Source organism: Microtus ochrogaster, linkage group LG8 (genome assembly GCF_000317375.1).
Source record: "Microtus ochrogaster isolate Prairie Vole_2 linkage group LG8, MicOch1.0, whole genome shotgun sequence".
In the NCBI taxonomy this organism is placed as follows: Eukaryota; Metazoa; Chordata; class Mammalia; order Rodentia; family Cricetidae; genus Microtus; species Microtus ochrogaster.
In genome coordinates, this window is record NC_022033.1 from 12,131,409 (window position 1) to 12,139,523 (window position 8,115).

The 8,115-nt window shown below is 50.6% G+C and overlaps 1 long non-coding RNA gene across 1 annotated transcript in view; it reads left to right on the plus strand.

Moving 5' to 3' along the window:
• The window catches only part of LOC101994807, a 16,973-nt gene extending 14,099 nt beyond the window's left edge, over positions 1 to 2,874 (plus strand). Inside the window, exon 5 of the long non-coding RNA XR_258705.3 lies at positions 959 to 2,874. This is a non-coding gene — a long non-coding RNA (uncharacterized LOC101994807). The remainder of the gene's footprint in view (positions 1 to 958) is intronic.
• Positions 2,875 to 8,115: the final 5,241 nt, after the last annotated feature.

The window sequence follows — 8,115 nt, forward strand, 5'->3', positions numbered from 1 at the left end:
CATGCCATGACAGCGTCCCCTCAACTGTGGCAATGTGACCAGCCACCTTCAACTCCCCCTGCCATGCCTTCCCCACCATGACAGTGTCCCCTCAAACTGTGAACCAAAATAGTCTGAGACTCTCTTGTCGGGAATTTTGTCATAGCAGTAAGAGAAGTAGCTAATACAGATTGGCGTATAGACAGACAGATGAATTGTGGATGGATGGACAGATGGGTGGGTGTTGTTGACTTTGGTCCTGCTCCTCGGGCTTTATCTACCACCTTACTCCAGACACTCCAATTTTGGCCATTGTTTATCTGACAACGGAAAATTCTGCTTCAGCACTTGCTCTTCCGTGCCTAGGGTGCCAGGGACCCCTCTCATCCCCCACATTCGTGCCTTGACCCTCAATGATTGTCTGGTTTAGAACTGCCAGCCACCCCCACCTGCAACTGTTCCTGCTCATGGCCTTTGTCCTGACCTTCCTCAAGCACCAACTGTCCCCTAATACCCTCCACTTCCCCAGCCCCCACTCTCAACCCCACCTGCTCTGGTGCAGAAGGTGGAAGCCAGGGCAGCTAGGAAAGTTCTCTCTCGCTGAGCTCCATCCCCAGCCAGGGCCTCCCTCCCAACAGGAGGGCCACCCCAGACCAGCAGGGACATGCCCTGGCTTGTTCCTACCTATTTCTCCAGTGCCTAGAGCAGTAAGGGCTTGGAGGTGCTCAGTAAATATTTACTCGGATGAGTAAGGGAACCCCAAGAGATCAGACAAAGGAATGCTCCCCACGTGGGTGAGTAGCAGAGGACTCTGTGAAAGCAACCATTTGAGCTGGGACCCAGAGAAGTGTGTATTTCATGGAAGAAAATTCTAGACATGACTGACTGCTGCTTCTGGGGCTTGGGGGTGGGCAGCCTCTCCCAAGCCCACTCTTGCTTCCTGTGTTTCTGTTTTTGTTTTTGTTTTGTGCTTTCCAAGGTACTCAGATCTCCCGAGGATTGGTGACAGTTCTCCGCAATTAGTTCCATGTTTTATTCATCGTCGGAGGCTTTCAGGCTACAAATCACTCTGGGTGCTTCGCTAACCTCATCCCGGGCTCCTGTGTGGAGAGTAAGGGCTCTTCTGCATGCTGAGCAGACCTCTGTGTCTCAGGAGAAAGAGCTCTGCCTGGTACTTGGGGCTCTGATTGCAGCCACAGCAAATCAGACCACATAGGCCTGTATCTGATTTGCAGGGCACTAAATTCCTATCTCCCCAAGTTCCCTAAATCACCACGGAGGAGTCGCGGCCTTCTAATGCCAGAGAACGCACTGTCTGATCTGCCAGGCACAGCCACTGGATTTACTGGGACGATAAAGGGGCCTCGCTAGTGTAAAATATCAGGAAATAACCACACAGGTGCATTTGAGCTCACAAATTTGCTACTTAGGGAAAATAAAAGCTGCTGGCCAATCACACATGACTGAACTTATATTCTCAGTACAACGGTCAAAATGAGGGTACTACGGACTTTCACTTTGGACCAGACCAGCTCACACTGCTCAATCTGGAGTAAAGTGACTGGGACAGTCCTGGAAGGCAAGCAGGACAGCAGGATGCCCTAGATGTGACAAGAGCCCTGTACAAGGTCTGCGGCTCTGTCCTCTGTGGGTTTTAAAACTCTGAGCCCGTAACTGATGTTCTCAGAGGTCCCATTCCTCACCTGCAGCTGGGAGAACAGAGTCCAGCAGAGCAGCAGTGGCCAAGGCCAGGTGAATCCCTTCTTGTCAACCTCTGGGAGAAAAGGCCACTAGGTCCCACCTCCGTGGAACTCAGAGAGAAAAGGCCAGATGAGTAGAGATGGCGAAAAGCCATCAGATCCACTTCAAGCAACGCAGATTCACTGTGTCCAGGGCCCTTTGCATTTCCACCGCTTGGATGCCTTTGCCTGGCACGTGAGCCCATGAATCCCTCCAGCCTGTCACCATCCCTGTAGGTGTTTTTCTTTCCTTCATTGCTATGTTGGAGCTAGACCTCAAGGCCTCAAACACGCCAGGCCAGCGGACTGAAAAGCCACACCTCCAACCCCTAACTTGGGAATCTGAAGAAGGCATTCCACTGAACCAGATCCCAGACCGTGATTGGTGGACAACAACGCTAGCACAGACCGACTCTGCGGCTGAGTCCAATCCACAGACTTCCATTGATAGATTCTAGGTAAGCTCCGTGCTGAGTCACATGCCCAGCCTCTCAGTGGAGGGTGCTAGGCCGTCTTGCTATGGTGAGCCACAATTCAGTGCCTTTCCTTTTCTGTCGTTTTCATCTTAAAACAGGGTCTTGCTGAGTGCTCCTGGCTGGCCTTGAATTCTGTAGCTCAGGCAAGCTTGGAACACTCGTGACCCCTTGGCTTCAGCCTCCAGAGAAACTGTAATTGCAGTCTGTGCCTCAAGGCACGGCGTTGCCATCACTTTCTGTGCTCCTCACTGGAGTGACTTCCTGGGGTTATGGACTATACTATAGGTATTTTCCTTGATGTTGCACGTCTCACCTGGAGAGACAGGAGCTAAGAAGGAGACAGAGACACGATCTGAGATGAAAGCATTCGAAGCAGCAGGTGCAAAGGCCCTGGGGTGAGAGTGTGCTTATTGTCAAGTGACCAGCGAGCAGAAGTAGGTAGTCAGGGACAGGTCATATGGAATCATACGCCACCATGTAGAGTTTGGGTTTTACAGGGGAAGAAAATCGCTGAGAGTTGAAGGAGAGAGCACATGAATCTCAGCTGTCCTCTGCAAGAGTAAGACTCTCTGGTGCCCAGTATGGGCATCAACAGTCCAGGGCTGTCATCATCACCAGGACAAGACAGAGAGGTGCCTTGGATGAGGTGGTGAGGAGACACTGAGGGTGGGTGGGCTGGCAGGCATGCCACCGGAGGTCGCAGAGACTCTGGGATGTGAAACTCACAAGGCATAGCCTTGCCCAGCTCAGTGAGTGAGGAGGACAAGATCATATGGAAGCTGTTTGAAGCTGGTGGGGAGGCCCGAGAAGGTGGGATCAGAGACTGGCCGGATGGGAACAGTTGGTTGGGGACAAGGAGTCCAGGACACAAACGGAAAAGAGAGGTGACAAGCAAGTCCTGCCTGCTGCCTGTGGACTATTGACAGACAAGAAGGTTTCCCCTTTCCTGTTGTAACAAGGCACCAGGAGCCAGGCTGAAAGAATGGAATGGGACAGAAAGAGTGACACAGGAAAACAGGAAGGACCCTCAAGCCTGCTCGGCAAGGGGACTGGGAGCTGGAAAACTGCTGGCAGACCAGCCAGGAGCCTCTAACCCAGCACAGGCCAGGACTGGGAGCTTCTGACCATGCTGCCATTCCCTGGGGCCAGAAAGGACACTAGAGAGTCCACTGTCCAGCAGAGACTATGAATCAGCATACCCTGGGCTCTCTGAGCACAGCTGCTCCAGGGTGGCTCCACATGGGTGACACCAGACCTTGGGAGACAGGATTCATGAGGAAGTTAGGTGATCTGTGAAATCAACTACACACAATGTGTGTGGGGGGGTAAGAGTGCACATCCACAAAGAGATTCAGGAATTACACCTACACGTATGCACAGTCACACTTGTCACAGGAATGCGTGCACACATAAACATGAGTCTCCGGTCAGGCTGCTGTTCACTAGTTGCTGTAATGAGCACAGAGCCCTCCAGAGATACAGCATAGCTAGAGCAAACACACACACACACACACACACACACACACACATGCAAGCACACATGCACACATGCACACATACACGCACATGCGCACAAACACACACACATATACACATAATACACACACATACATGCATACGTGCACACACACATGCACACACACTTACACACACATGCATGTGCTTATCCCTTCCACTCTGTTCAGAAGTTGGCAGCTGTCTGAGGATGAGGCCAAGTTCCCGTCCTAAAACTCTGGAAATTCATGATCAGGTCACAAGGAGCAGCTGTGACAAGAGCATTGAGCCTGTGACACTGTAAGTCCCACACACCGGGCCTCAGCTGCCCTGTGATGGCCTTTCCTAGGCTCGTCTCTTCCTGTCAAGGCAATAGTGGCCCGTGGACGAGCTGGGGACAGGCTGTTCCTCACTAGGGGTCATCGGTGAGAGACAGTAGCATGCCAGCGGCCACTGTCCCCATGAGCAGGAGCTCGGCCTGTGGAGGAGCCCAGGTGTGGGCTACTGGTCACTGAGGTGTCATGCAGTCCACGTGAGAACTCTAGCAGGAGTTCAACCGCTCCAGCCACCAGGGAAGTGACAACCACCATTGCCCAGGCAGGTCACACACAAGCCTGTGCTAGTGCATATAATCTGCCTAACAAGCACCACAAATGAGACAAGATAGAAGGAGAAGATTCAGGGGAGCGGGGATGGGGAAAGAGCCCTTCACCCACACAGAGGCGCGCACAGCACTGTGAAGACAGCCGGCGTACAATGTTCTGTTTTCTAAGAGATTTCTCAAACAGTTAATGAACCATGTTCAAGGCCAGACCGTCTGCGACCTTTGTGTTGCGCCTCATCACCTGCTCCTCTCCTGTGTAAGCTTGTTTGAGAAAATCTCACAAGCAAGATTCTAAGCAGTGCTCACAGTCAAATCACAAGCCTTGACCTCCTCGTGACCCTTGAAGACAGTAAGAATTCCTTTGGTGGTTTTTATTTTACCTGTGTTGCTATTTCTTAAAGACTCAGTTTTATTATTTTCAGTGATGTGCTTGTCTGAGTGTGGGTAAAGTCTGTGTGCACTTCCAAGTCCAGAGGCCCGGGACTCTCCTGGAACTGGAGTTACAGGCAGTTGCGAGCCACCCGGTGTGGTGCTGGGAACTGAACCCAGGTCCTCGGCAAGAGCAGCGTGCACTCTTAACCGCTGAGACATCTCTCCAGTCCTGTGTTGCTATTTAATCCCCACTCCTTATCATATTGGCATCTTATTAACCACCTCAAAGCCTCCTTCACAAGAGAAAATTTCTTTGGTTGCAAAAGCTTGAAAGCAGAGTTCAGTCTCCAGGACCTACAGGACAGAGGGAGAGAGACCTAACTCCTGCAAGCTGCTCTCTGATATCCACATATACACTGTGGTGCCTGAGTGTACACACTCATGATAGATAGATAGATAGATAGATAGATAGATAGATAGATAGATAGATAGATAGATAGATGATAGATAGGATAGACAGAGATAGATGAATATATGCACTGTGGTGCCTGAGTGTATACACACCCACACCCACACACACACACACACACACACACACACAAAATAAATAGATGGATAGATGGATAGACAGACAGATAAATAAATGAATAAAATAAAAACATAACATTTTTACTGGACCATAAATTATATACATTATAGACATAGATTATATCCTATAAATAATATAACTTCAAAGGCCATAAAATACTATAGATACACAAACATAAACATACACATGGGAGTATATATACAATTATTTACAACAAGATACGTGTGTGTGTGTGTGTGTGGTGTGTCCTAAAATGGTTGGGCATGACTCTGCTTGCTCCTTAGATGTGCACTGCCCTTCCTTAGTAAACTCAACTTTGTTTCTTTTTGTTGGCTTGGTTTTTGGTTTTGGTTTTGGTTTTGGTTTTTAAGACAGGGTTTTTTTTTTCTGTGCAACAGCCCTGGCTGTCCTGGAAAGTGCTTTGTAGATCAGGCTGGCTTCGAACTCACAGAGATTTGCCTGCTTCTGATTCCTGAATGCTGAGATTAAAGGCGTGCACCACCATGCTCAGCTTTAACTTTGCTTCTTATTGACACATCTTGAAAACATTTTCTGTGTGGGAACACCCGAGTGCAGGTCTCTAGATCACCTTAGTCTACATAGCCAGCAACTCTGTGTCCATCTTCCCCGTGACTGAGAATAAACGTGTGTGTGTGTGTGTGTGTGTTATCTTCTGCATGCCAAAGGAGGTGACAGCAGCCATGTTAACTGAGTATTTAAAATGTGGTGGGGACTTGCTGAACACCTTAGCAGAATAATGTGTTTAGGCCTGGGGATAGCCGTGAGGATAGCCCTGGCAGGGAAGAGCCAAAGTTAGTCCCCTGGTACAGAGAACACTGAGCTCAGACTTGTCAAGCAGACTCAAGTTGATCTCAAAATCACTGGCCTTCTCATTTCAGTTTCATTCCAACCTCAGCATGAGTGGTGGTCAAACCCCCCGTGGCCTAAACGTGGAGTTCCCATGCTGGGGGAGAGATGATGCCCACTAGCCCTGGGTCTGTGCTGTGTGGAACCCTATGCACCATGCGCTCTTAGCCTGGCTTCTGTATGGCGGCCCCGATCAATCTGCCTCTAATGCCTCTAGTGGGAGCAGCAGGCTCACTGTGCTTCCCTGGGGTTCTGGAAAGAAGGGGAAGCACACACACACACACACACACACACACACCATCATCTTAAATAAGCAAGTCCTCCCCAAGGCTGGGCCTCTCAGGGTGGGCCTCTTCTTGCCAAAGGCCCAGATTTCAGATTTTGAGTCACCTTCAAATAAGGTCACTACTAGAGCCAGAGAGACATCAGGCCATGAGGAAGGACTGTCAGTCATGACATCCCTTAGACAGTCACCAGAGCTACACACTGTCACACACTTCCCTTCCCTCCCCTGTGAACCCATGCAGCATGGGAACTCAGGCAGGTACAGGCCAAGGTGCCGACATAGAACCCGAGCCTGGGAAGTCCAGTGTGGAGCTCATAGGTTGCAGGCAGAGGCCAGCCCTCTGTCAGCCCTCCCTGTCTTCCTGAGCACCTGGGGTTGTGTTTCCTGAGGCTGCCTGGTTCTCATTTCCTGAGTGGCGCCAGGGTGAAATGTCACTGAAGCACGTCAGCCACCCTTAGTCTCCACAGCCTGGTTCTGCTTGTCTTCATGTTTTGGGGTTTGTTTGTTTGTATTTTAAGTTTACATTTATTTACTTTTACTTGTGTGAATGTTTCTCCTGCACATTGTTTGCATGAACTATGTGTGCGCTGGTACACATGGAGGTCAGAAGAGGGTATCGGATCCCCTAGAACTGTAGTTACAGATGCTTGTGAGGTACCATCATGCATATTTTGGGAATTGAACCTGGGTCTTCTGCAAGAGCAGCCAGTGCTCTAAATCACTAAGCCATCTCCAGCTCCTCCTCATATTTTAGTACAAGGTATCCTGGGTCACGCGGTGCCTTCCATTCTGCTCTGACGGGCAGACCTGGGATGAGAGCAAGGCTCTGGGCCAGAGGCCAGAGGCTCAAATCTTGCCACTGAGGCTCCTTAAGTGTTGGGTCTCTGACTGGGCTCTGCCCCGGCCCCTCTGTCCTCCCCACAGTGGTGGGTACAGAAATGACGTGCTGTGGGGCTGTTGTTTGGGCTCATTGAGGTGATGGTGTCCCAGTCACAGAAACTGGGACCCGCACAGAGTGGATGGATGTTCAGCTCACACACATATGCTGTGTCTCTTCAGGCCCAGCTGGGCCCTGAATCTGTCTCCTCTATCTGATGGAGAAGGGGTAGGGTTTTACTCTGACTCTTCTATGACAGGCATGTAGAAATGCTTTGCTAAGGGGGTGACTCTGAAGGGTAAAGCCTGGTGGCCTCTTCCTTTGCTCTGTGTCATTCTTTAGCTCAGACTTATTTTGCCCACACAGAGGTGTGCCCATCACCAAGGAGTCTGCTGTAACCCAGCTCATTCCTCTCCCATCTCCCTTGAGGCTGGATGCACAGTGTAGGTCATTGTCCTAAGCCTGCAGCCCTTCTCCCGCCTCAGTCATCCAGGGACTGCACACACAGCGGAACCCAGCTAGATCAGAAAATCGTGTGCAGGTGAGGGGCGAGGGTCCCAGCCCCTTTCATAGCTCAGTCTTTGATGGCAGGACAGAGATGTGCCGCCTCTGTGCTTTCTAGATGTCACCCCAGCCTCAGCCCAATGTCCCTCTGGCTGTATGAGTCCTGGCCTTGTGTCCCACTGTGGTAGGCCCTGCGAAAGGACGCCCAACATCTAATTTCAGAAGGCACCTTGGATCCAGTTTCCCACTCCCAGGCTTTTCCTGAGGCCATCTCCTAAAAACTTCATGGCCAAAGGGCAGAAAAGAGAGCCCAAGTCTTCTGACTCAG